Source organism: Mastomys coucha, unplaced genomic scaffold, assembly GCF_008632895.1.
Source record: "Mastomys coucha isolate ucsf_1 unplaced genomic scaffold, UCSF_Mcou_1 pScaffold20, whole genome shotgun sequence".
Taxonomy (NCBI): domain Eukaryota; kingdom Metazoa; phylum Chordata; class Mammalia; order Rodentia; family Muridae; genus Mastomys; species Mastomys coucha.
In genome coordinates, this window is record NW_022196903.1 from 26878759 (window position 1) to 26893792 (window position 15034).

Sequence of the window (15034 nt, forward strand, 5' to 3'; positions counted from 1 at the left end):
TTAAAGGACTCCCATTTCCCATCCAAACATCATGGTTGAGCAACATTGTTCATACCAAGATGCAGATTATGTGCTAGACAAACTCAATTTATTTCTGATTGGTTCCTGGAAAAGTCATTAGAAATGTAGGTTGTATATTTTTCTTATACGTAGAAGCATGTGGTATATACTGTGGAGTGTAGATATGCCAATTTAGAGACCTCTTCTGCAGGAACATAGTGTCTTAGGTTGACTTTTACTTTAGATAGGCCACTTATTAGCATGTAGAGCAAAGATGGAGGGGTGATGATCAAGGTAAGGAGAATTTAGAAGTTTAGTACATTCTGCCCATCAGAGAGGACAAGAGTTTAAGCGAAGGCACTTAAGAGATAATTAAAAGATGGCTTCTTTGGTTTCCCTCAGAGAGGAATAGCTGTGGGTTAAAGGAATCATGGATTTGCTATCCTCTCTCAGAGCCAGCATCTGTTATTTCCCAACTATGGGTCTCTCAGCCTCCTGTAGAACAATGAGACTTTTATCCGATCCCAGGACAATTCTCAACACCAGTCTCATCCCTCTTGCTGGCTGATAGTCTAGTTGGCAACACCCTCCTGATTAACAGCCTTGATAGGTACAGATGTTACTAGAGCTAGTGGCTTGGGGGGGGGGTATGTTACAGGGCAGCATGATGTCAGCTGCCATCCCTTAGCTTGGTCAGTTCTTCTCTTATGACACTAGCCCACCCATCAGTCAGTCACCTTGGACTCAGGATGACTTAACTGAAAACATCAGGAGGATTCCAGAGGGGCTTAGAAGTCCTAGAGGGTGATCTGGCAGGTAGGCACACCTCTACTCCTTAGATGTTTGGAAAAGAAAATCACTCTTTAGGACAGTTATAGAAATGTCTTGAAGAATTTGGGGGAGGAAGGTCCTGTGCCCTACCAGGGAGCTGAGAAGCTTGCTCTGTTGAGAAAAGAAGGCAATCACCAGCCTCTGGCTTCTTGGCTTCATGTACTCACATATACTACAGAGCTATAACCCTGGATGCATCTTAAACCAGGAGTCAAATGGTGCTGGGAAGAAAGCAAGTAAGAGTGGAGCCTGTCACTGCTGCTGGAAAATGTGGGACTCTGGGTGAGTCCTAAACTGTGGGCCATTTGATCTCCTGACCTCTCGAGGTCTTGACTAAGTGGTGGAGTCTATAAATGACTATTAACGACAGTGCCTGCCACACAGGAGACTCTCACAGAATCAGTAGAACCTTAGTGTTTTCTACTGCTTGGTGCTAGATGAAAAAAAAATAGGTGTCTGGGATGAATCTGGATGGATTGTAGGACAACAGTTCAAATACTGTCTCAATGGCTTCCAGTTCTTTCCAGTTGAGGATGGGAGAGAGGTAGGAAATAAGGATGGAGGGCAACATGGGAAAGTCTAGGGTACTGGAGGCAGAAACTGCTGAGAGCTTATCTCTCAGTGTCCCACCAATAGCTAGCTCCATTAGTAAATGAAGCCTTTAACTCACAAGCCTGTAGGGGGCGCTCTAGATCTTCTAACACTGTTCTGAAGGGAGGAACCATGTCATCCATTGGAAGCTTTTAGGATAAAGCAGGTGGTTCCTTAACTTGAAGTGATTTCTTGTCTAATAGAAAAGACCTTAGAACTTTCTGACCTTCTCAGACAGAGGTTCCAGGTGTGGTCCTGGGTGTGGGAGCTCTGTGGAAATACACTATCCATCAACTCGTGGACAAATCAGTTCATTGCCAAGTGGTGACTTGGTTTTCTATCTGTCAAAGCTACAGAAAGTTGCTTTTGGCAAATGAATCCCTGAGTCCCAGAGGACTTCACTAGGTGAGCTGGAGCTGGTTGAAGCACAGATTTTTTAGAGATTCTTGGTCAGAGCAGGTGAAGACAATAGAGAATTATGTTGTGGGAAATTGATCTACGAAGTTGTGGACATAAGAGCAGTCTTTTTTATTGTTTTGGCTCCTGTGACATCACTATTGTGGCAACAGCAAGATTCCTTGATTGACAGGAAAAAGGGGACCTAGTTTCTAACTAGGGTCCCTTGGGGGACCACCCTTACCCAGACCTTAGCATCTATGGTGTTTATTTCCAGGCTTATTGCTTCCTAGCTTCTCTTCAGCTTCTCAGTTTGCTATATGGAATGAGGTCTCCACGAGCATGCTGTGGGCGATAGCTAACCAGAATCTGTACTTTTTCCAGACAACGGAAGGACATACGGTACAAGCCTCACTGTAAGAGGTGCCTGCCGGGGATTCAGGTCTTGGGCATAGGAATGCTGACTAAAACCACGTGGGTGCTGCTGCCAGTGACCAGGCTCTTCCCAGCAGGACACCTCCACGGGCACACTGATGCTGCTGGGATTGCCTAAGGTTTTTGCCTAGCTCCTGTTCTCTAGCGTCTCCTTTACGCGAATTGGTTTCTCATCCTTGTAACTGGAGAACCTTGACACCTAGAACAGGCTATAAGAGTTCAGACGCCTCCTTGTAACAGGTTTTCATCCTCCCACCTTCTGAGCTCTTACCTTCAGCCCCTGACCCCGCGTGCTTGCCGTTCCTCGGTGCCTTTTCTTTTATGAGGATGGGGACAGAGGAGGAGAGAAACAGCACCTGGAACATAAGGCAGCTTACTGCCCCAAGGCTCAAGGGCAGATGGCCTACTGAGGACAGTGAAGGAGAGCAGGGCTGGAAGGTGACCCTGAGATTCATTTAACAGGCAGAGAAAAGGACAGGCATTATATAGACTTAACAGAAGAAGAACTAAATTGACATTCTATTGACTTGCAGAGGGAGTTGTAAAAACAGATTCCTATACCACCAGTAATTTGACTGAGAGGCTGGCAGAGGACTTAGCCACCAAAGGCATCACTCCTGAAGGCCAGCGATACCCACTGGGCAAAGTCAGCACATGAACTAAAGTCAGCACATGAACGTGTGCTCACTTCAAGTACTTGCTAGCACACCCCTCTCCACAGCTTCCAGAAATCAACTCAGTCTCCAGAGGGTGGATAAGAGAGTAGCAATATAGATGTGACCTGGACTTACAACCTCTGACTATCATGACCTGGTCCCTGGACCCATGGAGGATCCTGGAGGATAGGATTCTTCTGGCTGTAAGGTAGAGATCATAGCATCATAGGACAGTAGCTTACCACCTCCTGGCAAGGAAGCGATGCTCTTACAGATGCTCTTACAGAAGTGATGCTCCTCAGGCCCCCTGTGAAGGATGGCTTTGCGGGGAAGGGGAGCTTGCATGAGAGGCAGCTCACAGCGGACTTCCCAAGATAGCTCAGCCCTCTGTGATTTGTGTTTGTGGAGAGTTTATGGGGGACACCCAGGGAACCTGGAGAGGGAAGCCAGAGAGTCTCAGGGGATGGAGACAGTGACAAGAATAAGATTAGACAAAGAGCGGCCTGGCTGATTGCCCTGGGGCTGACAGCATCCAAGCCTCTTCCTTCAGGGAAGTATTGAGGCATAGCAAGGCTGTGGTCTGAGAACCTGGATTTAGAAAAGTAGGGTGGAAGTAGGGTATGGTAATTGACCCTGGGGTTCGCTGGCCAGCTAGCCTAGCCAATTTCCAGGTCAGTGAGAAACCTTGTTGCAAAAATCAAGGTGAGGGGCACCTAAGGAATGATTCCAGAGCCTGTCCTTTGGGGTCCACACACATGCATCCCCTTTTCACCACTCTCCCTCCACACACACACACACACACACACACACACACACACACACACAGAGGAAAGTTATTGGAAGGAAGGTCTAGAGCATAGGTTGTGTATATCTCTCTGTGTGTATTCTCTTCTCTTCTCTGAAATCTCCCTCTGTTTATCTGTCTCTGTCTCCCTCCTCTCTCTCTCTCTCTCTCTCTCTCTCTCTCTCTCTCTCTCTCTCTCTCTCTCTGTGTGTGTGTGTGTCTGTGTGTGTGTGTGGTGTGCAGGTGCAGGGTTGGAGCCACCCATTTTCTTCTCTCCCCGCCCCCTCTGTGTGTGTGTGTGAGGTGCAGGTGCAGGGTTGGAGCCACCCATTTGCTTCTCTCCCTGTTCCGACAGCTAACCCCACATCTTTGGAGTTCTGCAGGTTGCTTTCCCAACCTCAGTTCCGTGCAGAGATAGTACATCTGCAGGCACCAATGCAAGGCAGATGAACCCAGCTCTCTAGGCAGCTCTGCCAGTTAGCCACTGGCTCCCTGGGGTAATCCAGTTCAGATACAGAGTCTTATTAAAGCTGCTTCTCCGGTGATTATCCTAGGAGTCTATTATACCCTACTCTGCCGAGCAGCATACAAACTCCTCCCCTGCCTCCTTTGCTTCCCTCGGCCTTTCTCAGACAGCCTGGGTTCTTCTGCACAGCACCCCAACTCCCCCTGTTCCAAGTCTTTCCCAGACTGAGCTTGAGGGGAAAAGGAGCTTTGGTTTAGCAAAAGATTTGAAGGTCACCTTCATGGAGCCCCAAACACGATAACAATCTCTTCAATCAACAAGCTTGGGCTCCTCTGGAAACTGAAATAGCAACTATGGAGTCAATTGCACCCCCTCTGCTTTCTTTTCTTCGTAGGACACAAAGAAATCTAGGGGTGAACTTGGAGATCACAGTATCTTTTAACAGCCTGAAAGACTGAAAAGAAAGTTCCTGTGTCTATCTGCAGCTTGTCAGTACAGAAAAGCTAATTATCTCAGTGCTCCCCCTACCACCTTAAATCCAGCCAATTCTTGTCCTTTAGCTGTGACCTTATTTGTCCTATCAATAGCCCAGAGCTGAAGGAGATTCTGGCAATGCTGCACCCCATTTCCGATGGCAGAGAACACAGCTCCGAGGAGCAGGGGTGCTAACACAGGGTCAGTACAGGCTAGAGTGAACTGAAGAGGAGAGACAGATAGACATTTTAGCAACCTCTGCTGGCTCCTACTTTATTCCTCCTTTCCTTGGGTTGGGCCCTGAGCTGCTGTGCACTGACTGGTGTAGCATGCAGTGGGCAGTTGCCAAGGCAGGAACAGATGGAGTGAGGAAAGAAAATGCTTCCACTCTGTGGCATTTGGGGAGAGGAATGAAGATTTTTTTTCAGGTTGGAGTTAATTAGGGATAATGGAACATGCGTGGGGGCAAATCGTTGATGGGAAGGAAGAACCTGGCAAATGGCACCTCTCTCTCTCATCCTTCTTCTTCTTCTTCTTCTTCTTCTTCTTCTTCTTCTTCTTCTTCTTCTTCTTCTTCTTCTTCTTCTTCTTCTTCTTCTTCTTCTTCTCTTCTCCCTCTTCCTCCTTCTCCTCCTCCTTTCTCTTCTCCTTTTCCTCCTCTTCCTCTCCTCCTTCTCCTCCTCCTCCTCCTTTCCCCCTCCTCCTCTTTTTCAATATAGAGTAGCCTAGGAGGACAATGGGCTTGAATCATGACCATATGAGAGCATAAGGCCATCCCACAGAGTCTGCCCACCACCCCTCAGATGGAAGACTGTAGAGAACTACTGGAGGTGTCCTTAAATCACAGCTCAGACAACAGCAGGCATGAATGCTGGCTGTGTGGACAAGAGGCTGGGCAGAGGGCACAACAGGGCTACTTCATAGACAGAGTGGAGGGCCATGGACTGTTAGAAAGAAGCTTACAGGTCATCTACTTCAGCCCCCAGTATGCAAATGAGCAAAATGAATCCAGAGACATGCTCAATAAATAAACATCATTTTTAAGAAGCTGAATGGAAGTGGGATCCAACTATAGATTAACCAACAGAAAACCTCACGTCTGTGTAGAGACAAAGACAGTTAAAGAGTAAGAGAACTGAGGGAGACATGCCATGAGCCAATAATGCAAAACACAGTTGCCTTTATTAATGTCAGACAATTTGGGCTTCAGGATAGGGAAAATTATCACAGACAGTGAAGGGCATTATTAGACAATGACCCAAAGCATCAATTTATTAAGCGGACATAAAAAATCCTTAGTGAGTATACACTTAGGTATACAGCTTCGAAATAGACAAATAAAAAAAATAAGTCTGAAATGGACAATAGGAAGTCTCACAGCTACAGCCAGAGACTCCTGTCAGTCTGACATAGACATTTATAGAGCAATTAGACAAAAATCTGTAGAAGTCCTGAGTCCTATTAGCAAACTTTACTTCATTCATATTTATTAGGCATTTCGCCCAATGAATGCAGAATGTGTCTCCCTTTTAAATGCCCCTGGGATGTGTATGAAGTCAGACTATATGCTGACACATAAAATAAGACTAAACAAATCTCAGATTAATCTTATATAAGAAATCATTTTGACCATGACCAAATTAAATTAGAAGCTTTCAAAAGAACCGTGTGTGAAAAATCCTGAAGTATCTGGGAGTTAATAAAGTATTTTAAAATAAACCATGGGTCAGATAAAGAATCATGAGATACTAGGATTTATTTTCAGAACAATGAAAAGGAACTGTGTGGTATCAGCAGGAGTGACAGGGGAGCTATTGTTAGCAGTAAATACTAATAGAAAAAAAGCAGACAGTTTTCAAAGTAATGATATAACTTTCCTCTTAAGAAGCTAGAAAAATAAATGTAATTTAGAAGTGTAAGTCATTAGTAAAATTACCTTCTAAATATTTGTGATTAGGCTAAAGCTGTGTTGGCCTTGGAAAGAGAAACTTCTTTTTATAGAATAGTAGCTGGTCCAAGTGCCAAGAGTAAGTGTGTATTGCATGTTCAGCTCCACACAGATATCTCTAGCACTTTCTCTAAGGCTAAGAGAACATTGTAGAATATGGGGTATAAAGACTGTAAGAGCTGAAGCTAGGGAGGAGCTCGGTCTGCTGGACATGAGGTGGCCATTACAATCATGAAGATGTGGCAGCCGTGGCTATCTGCATAAGACCCCATATAAAATGGCATAAAAGAAAAATGGGGATAGTGGAGAAGATCACAGGGTCAGAGGAATGTGTATGAGAGACGGTCACGTGGGGTGAATGTGATCACAACACATCATATCTATACAAGGAACTGCTGAAAAGTTAACTTTCAAAAGAGGACACATTATACCCAAAGGAAATGAAAGGAAGAACACCATACTAAGTTAAGAGCAGAAATTGGGGAAACCAAAGGAACACAGAGTCAACAAAGTGCAAAGATAAACAAACCCAGTGAGCCTCTAGGCTGACTGACCCAGTGCAACAGATACACAAGACGGATTGTCAGCAGCACTTACGAAAGATCTCATAGAGCAGAACAACTGTGCAATGGGAAGTTTATTTGATGGCAGTCAATCTGATAGTTTCAATGAAATGGACCAAGTCCTGGAAAGATACAAAAGGCCCAAGGGCTGTGAAACAGAAGCCAGTGACCTACGAAGGCTCCAATTTAGGAAGGAGGTGGATTTGTGGGTAGAAGTCTTCCAGAGAAATAGAACTTAGCAGCAGCAACAACAACACAAAAACAATGACCAACTAATGAACTAAAAACCCCAAACCCAAATCTGGAGAACCAGTTAATGAATTCTTTGAAATAATAAACAAACAAACAAACAGAAAGTAATGTAAAGCCTTCCAGGAAGAGCAGAGAATGTTCAACACATCTTATGGGGGAGGGGCACTACTCTGATTCTGGAAGCATTAATGACCTCTAGTGGATTGAGAAACTACAGAGAAAAAGTTGTCAGCTCCTGCAAGATGTAGGATCCAGGATCCTGAGCCTCTCATGGAAAGATGAACACTCCAGCGTCCCCTTGGTCTTGGTATTTACAACTCTGAGGCTGCAGGGGAACAGGGGGCAGACAGAAGCTTCTACTCCCAAGGCTTCCTTTTCTGTCTTACAACTCCTCAAGCGCCCTTCAGCTGATCACACCATCTCCACTTCAGCAGAGACCACTGTTCTTCATTGTTCTGACTGAAAGGCACTCTACTTCCACAGAGGCCAGGCTCTTCTTTTTTTTTTAAAAAAAAAAAAAAAATTTCAGTCCTGATCTTATCCAACCACACATTACAAGAAAAGAAAACTAGTCCATTCAGCACGAATGCAGACGTGTCACCAATAAAATATTGTAATAAAATATTATTACGTGGAAGTCCTCCAATATTATTTGTGGAAATTGCCATGTGTCATGAGACTCACTAACCAAAGTGAGTACCAGGAATGCTTGGTCAGAAAAAGTGAAAAGATCATCATCTCAGTTAATGAGAAAACTCTGAAATACTTGTGTAAATTAAAAAACAAACATTTGCTACTAAAATCTGAAAAACAAAGGGACGGAGAGATGGTTTGGTGTTTAAGAACGCTTGTTGTTCTCCAGAGAGCCTAAGTCTAGTTCTCAGAACCCACGTTGCAGATGCAACTACCATTAAGTCCAGCACCAGGGGATCATGTAGCAACACAGATAGGTGGCACAGACACACAGATATACAAATTAAAGAAGTAAAATGCATTTTTAAATAAATTAATTAAAATAAACCTGTAAGTTAATCCTAAAAGAAATTAAGGAAATACATAAATAAATAGAGAGGTGTACTATGTCCATGGATTAGAACTTATAAAAATTAATAGTATGATGAATATGGGCAAAGGATCTCAATAGATTCTTTACTGGAGAAGGAGTGTCAACAGCCAATGAATCAATAAGATGATCAATGCCAGTAATCATTAGGAAAATCCACAAATTATCCTTAGAAGCCTGTTTGTTTTCTAATGAGAAACAGAAGAGCGTAGATCCAGATGGGAGGAGGAGAGAAATTGGGAGGAGTATAGGGAAGGGAAACCATAATCAGGATATATTATTTGAGAGAGAAAAAAAGCTGTTTTCAATAATAGAGGAAAAAATCACCAAGGCAGCAAATGGTTGAAAATGCAAGACCTGATACATCGTGATAGGATCCTTTACCCATGATGAATTAACCTCCTTCATGAGTAACTCAAGTCATGGTTGGTCTCCTTCAAAAACTAATGAAGTCCAATGGAGGCTGAGAGCATGCAGAGTGGTTGGAACTTAATTTATTGCTGTAAAGAAATGGGAGTCAGAGATTACTCAAGAAGGAGAGATTAGAGATTTGTGTTAGAATAGTGGCACAGAATAAATGAGAATACATGCATAATTAAAAAAAATAAATCCAAACTAAAACTGCAGTGAACTACCTCTATCACTACCATGTAAAGTTTAAAGGTTAGATGAAGACTTGAAACAACAGAAAATCCCTCCCCTTACAACTGAGAAGACAAATGGCACAGTCACTCTGGAAGGAACCTTAGTCATTTCTTAAAAAGTTAAGCATGCTTTTCTGTTTTACCCAAAGACTACACCAATGATTTTGAACAAGAAAAGGCATGGAGACGTGCTTACATGTTCTTAGTGATTTGATTCTTTCTGGCTCCAAATAAAAACAATCTAGATATCCATTTGACAGATAACAAAGAAACTGTGGCAAACAACTGAATACTATCCAAACTCTAGGTAACATTGAACGCTAGGTAACAATGTACCAACAAACTTCTCCCTACAGAAAGAAACCAAGGACAGAAGGCTGTGGGTTCAGTCATTCATTTAAGTGGCTTTATGTAAAAGTTAAAACCTTAGAGACAAAAGCCATGTGGATGAGTCCCAGGGAGGGAAAAGAAGGTGACTAACTGCAAAGAGGCACCAATAAACTTTTTGTGGACCCAAAAGTGTCCTGGAAGGAGATATGGCCATCAGAACTCTGCCAACACAGTACTATTCTATATTGGGATTGTGCTGGGTACATTTATCAAAGTCAGGCCTGCAGTTCGGTGGCTTTTATATTGTAAATTGCGTGTCCTGGAAACTAACTGAAGCTCTGTGCCCTCTACCTGATTTACAGGCAGAGGGTTGGAGAAGGTGGGTCCTTCTGCTTTAGTTAGTCACTGTCAGCAATTTTAGAAAGCTGCTGGTCTCTGTGGAGCACCCTGGGGAGATGGGAAGAAAGAAATAGCACAGTGAATTCTGGGGGCTTCTAGGGTGTCTGTGTGAGAAGGATGTCAAGAGTTAGGCCTTCTCAGCGTGGCTCCACCCTGGCGGACAGCACTATGTTGGAAGAGAAGAAATTCTGTGCCCAGGGCATGTCAAAGGAGCTAACAGTGGGAAGCAGGCTGGGGCATGGAGGCCCCTCTGACAGTGCCTTTAGCACATGGGGGAACACCTGCTATGGTGTTGTCTGCTTGAATATGTCTGCTTTGCAGAATAGGAGGTCTCAGATATAATCCCATATGAAATGTTTTCTATACATCCATGGGACATGGACTTTGAACACCACATTTCAAACACAGGGCCTTGTAATTAGAGCTACAGTCAGTCCCATGACAATCTCTTGTAACTTCCCCGGGAGAATGGCAAAGTCCTAGGCCAGCAGTGCTTCAGTATCTTATTGTAGCTAGAGTGGTTGCATGTATAGTTGGTTGAGATAAAGTCAGACTAAAGAAAAGTGAGAACACCATAAGGATCAGAGAGGCTGGGCCTGGAGAGATGGTTCAGTGGTCAAAGTGCCTTTTTTTTTTCAAGAATGAGGACTTGAGTTCAAGCCCCAAACTCATATAAGCGAAAAGTTGTAAATGTATAATTTCAGTGCTAGGGAGGCAGAGTTAGTGGGTCTCAGGGCTTTCTGGTTGGCCAGCCTAGGACAATCAGTGAGTTCCAGGACCTTGAGACATTTTCTCAAAACTAAATAGGTGGATGGTATCTCAAAAGTTGGCCTCTAGCCTGCACACCTGTATTCATGGGCATGCATGCTCATGTGTGTATGTGTGTGTGTGTGTGTGTGTGTGTGTGCATGTGCGCATGCACACACACAGACCACAGAGAGACAGAGAGAGGAGAAAGAGGAGAGAGGGGAGGGCAGGGGAAGAGGAAGAGGGAAGAGAGAGAGGGACAGGGACAGGAAGAGGGAGAGGGAAGAGGGAGAAGGAGAGGGCCAGGGACAGGGACAGGGAGAGGAAGAGATTGGAGATGTGCTGCAATGGACTGAGGATCCACTGGACACTGGGTGCATTAGGAAACTGAATGCTTCCCTAATGCATATAGAGAGCTGGTCCTTCAAGAAATGTGGCTTTCAAAATCAATGTCCCCCAGATGTGTAGAAAAAATACACAGAGGTCATGTCTGAGACCTCCTATCCTGCTAAGCAGACATATTCAAACATTGAGTCCTCAAACTTTTGGCCTTCAGAAAGAATTAATAACACATTTCTGTTGTCTTGAGGACCAAACAAACCAGTGTCACCCAGCACTGGTTTCAACTTTGTTCCTTTTCAGGAATTCTGCACCCTTGCAATGCCAGGGTGTGGCACTTGTCTATGGGATAGCATTTAAGGTGGCTGTTTACTGGTTAGTTCTCCGAGAGCAAGAATAAGACACACCATGAGTCAGAAAGACCGCTGGAGATGTTGTGATGCGCTGGATACCACAGAAGACCTGAGATTTTGCCTCATGAAGCAGAGTGATCTTCTCTTTGATCCCATGTGTAGAGCATGGGTAAGTGACCAGTCACGAAGTGTGTAGTGCCAGCTGGTATACAGAGGGTGCAGTGTAGAGACTGCTCCCTGCCCATCTATGCCACGGTGCCTTGAATGCTAACTCTTTGTTAACACACTCAACCCTGGTCCAGCCTTCAGATGTGGACTTCTCTCTGGAACAAGGATTTCTACAAATATGAGCAAAGGAGAAAGTGGGCAAGCTTACTTGAAACCCCAATTTTAATACAAATATTTTATCAAAATTTGGGAGAATTTCATATCTATTTGAAATGCATTTTTATTGTATTTACCATGTCACACCCTGTTCTGGATCTATCATCCACTCTTCCTAATTTCATGTTATTTTTGTCTGTTTATAACCCACTGAGTCTAATTTGTGATGTTTATATAGCCACGAGTGTAGGCATCCATAGGAGCATGCGGGTCCCTTTCTAAATCAGGCACTGGGCTTATGGCCAGCAGGGAAGCCTTGGTGGATTCAACAACAAATATATTTTTTTAAAAAATCAAATATGTGAAAGAAAATCTGGATGGATGGATAGATGGATGGATAGATAAGTATGTAGATAGATGGGTGGATAGACAGATGGATGAATGGATGGATGGGATTATGGGTAGAAGTATGGACACGTTGATGGGTGGATAGGAAGATGAGTGGATGGACAGGTGGCTGGTTGGTGACTGGATGGATGGATGTATAGGCATATGAGTAGACATATGTAGCTATGTATATGTAGGTGGTAGATAGGCAGGTGAATGAGTGGATAGATAGATGGAAAAATGTATGGGTGGGTGAATGGACATATTATGGGTAAGTAGTGAATAGATAGGCAAGTGAGCATATGGATGGGTGTATGAATGGGTAGATGGATGGATGGGTGGGTGCACAGCTAGATGAGTGCATGATAGATGGATGGGTACTGTGAAGGGTGAGTGGACAGTTGGGTGGAAAAATTTGCCTCAACTCTGGCAAGAAGCAAAATAATGGCTGGATTGCCATTGGAGAGAGGGGAAATGTGGAGGAGTAAGTGCATGCTTGTGTGTCCTTTGATCCTCTCGAATAGGACTACATGATAGATTGAGATTTTATACATTTAATATTTCCTTCCAACTCTGGGCGCTTTACATCTGGATAAAAGGAGCTATAAATCTCTGCAGGCAGAAGGTGGCTAGCCCTCCCTTTCCACCCGCTTACTGAGATCTCACTTGGAAATCCAGCTGAACAGTCAATGATGAATCACAGCATCTGTGGGACAGTCCAGATAAGCAAGGATTTGCATTTTCATGTGATCATTTGCTACTCTTGGCATTTTCAAATTACTTTAGAGCCACATTAATTCAGTTGCCACCTACTGCCACTCTGTGCCCAAGTGACCGGGTGATGGGAATTCAAGTGGCAGGTTTGTTTGGATTTTCAGGCGTGTGGAGTGCTCCCTTTGGCTATCGGGAGGCATATGGATGGAAAGAGAGCAGCCCTGTGGAGAGTGGAGAGTGAGCTTGCAGAAACACTCCCCGAAACTTGACTGCTTCCAATCTACCCTGCCTTGGTGTTCTCTATGTCTGCCAGTTGCTTAAAAGCAAAACTAAGCATCTCTCCTGTGCCTCCACCTTACACAGTGGAGGAGGCATCCCTGCAGGTAACCAATTCTCCCTCTCTTACTGTAGGAACTGCGTGTGCCTGGGGGAGGCTGGCAGCGGCAGGCACCATATGGCTGCCACGGAGGCGGTCTTTTTGGGAGAAGGGAAATCTTGGAGACATTCTACAGGCTGGATGGAACTCCCAGCCCTGCAGAGGAAGCTGTTGTCTGGCACTTGCCTGTAGCTGTCTCAGTGGTCACAGCTCCTTCAAAGAGACCCCCATGTGGGCATGAGGACAGTCTATCATCTAGCCTTGGGGACTCAGTAAGAAGGGAGAGAGTGTTAACTGAAGGCAGAAGTAATCCTGATGTGTCCAGGTAGGACTCCTTTACTGAAATACCCCTGGACAAAGAGATTTCACAGTCTAATGTAATCCCCTCTCCTCTGTTTCCTCCAACCTTCACAATCCAGAGAGGGTTTTAACACTCATCTATAGTACTTCTTGCTAAAGCGCAAATCCATTTCCCTGCCCAGAAGCAGACTCTGACAAATTCTCAGAATGCTATCCAATACATTGATGAGGAGCCCTTTGAAAATGAGAATTAATTTCTGTTCCTCTATCTTAATTTACATTTGTTCATCTCCCAAGTATCCACTTTTAAACACTTCCATCAACCCCCGTCTCTCTCCCAACCCTTTCAGAAGTCTTATGTTGAAGTTTTCCTCAGCTTCTCTTGGGTTCCGATATCTCACATTGATAGATAGATAGATAGATAGATAGAGCATCTGTCTCAATGAATTGTCCGAAGTGATTTTTTAGATTGTCTAACCAACAGTGCAGTGTGAGGCCATTCAAAAGAAGGACACGAGTTTGGGTGACAGAAAAGCTGCAGTGTTTTTTCAAGTTCTGTTTGTACTTGTGGCTGGGGAGATAGTACAGTTGGTAAGATGATAAGCTCAAAGAGACCCGAGTTTGTATCTCTGCCACCCACATGAAGAGCTGGGTGTGGTGGCACATGCCTGTAATCCCAGGGCTGAGTTGGAGGAAACATGAGGCTCACTAGAGCTTCTTGGCCAGCCAGCCTAATAAAGACCCTGTCTCAAAATGTAAGGAGGAAGACTGAAGAAGACACCCAACATCAAACTCTGGCCTCCACATGCATGGGCATACATGAGTATTTGTACTCCCTTACCTGCACACATGTAATGTACATTATATATATATATCACAGTGTTCTATTTATTGTCTTCCTCTCTTCATTCCCAGCATGCAGTAACAGTATGCTTTTAAAACTTCCTGTTTTCTGTGGTAAGAACACTTCATATTAGATTCACCTTCCAACATTTCCAAGTATGTGACACAGAGCTATTGGACACAGAGACAGTGCTCTGTGCTAGATCTTTGCAGCTGCTTTGTCTTGTTTAACTAAAGCTTGCTACTTCTTGGTTAGTAACTTTGTAGCTCCCTCTTGCCAGTCCCAGACAAGCACTGTTAGACTCTAGTCCTGTGAATTGGACCATCACAGATAACCCATACAGTCTTCAGCTTCCATGACCAGTCTTTTCATTTATCACAGTGTCAATGTCTGCCATGTTGCGTGCTATAGGCATAGATTGCAGGACTTTCTCTTTCCAAGGCTACATAGAATGGGGTTGGGTGGATCCACCCTGGTCCCTGTATCCATTTAACCATAGATGGATGTCAGATCATTTCTATACATTGGCTGTTGTGAATAAAGCCACAGTGGACACGGGACTGCGAATGAGTCTGAGATTTTGATTTCAGTTCTTTTAGATAAATACTTCTGAATTCTATGACATACTCATGTTTTTGACGAACTTACATCCTGCATTCCTTAGCTTTCCCACCGACATAATCTAAGGGCTCTAGACTCTAAGCATCTCACTAGCAGTTGGTTTTGTTCTTAAAAACAGTCTCTGGCAGATGTGAGGTGAGCCTCACCATGGATATGATTCTCACTTCTCTGAGGAGCACTGACTTGGGGTATTTTCT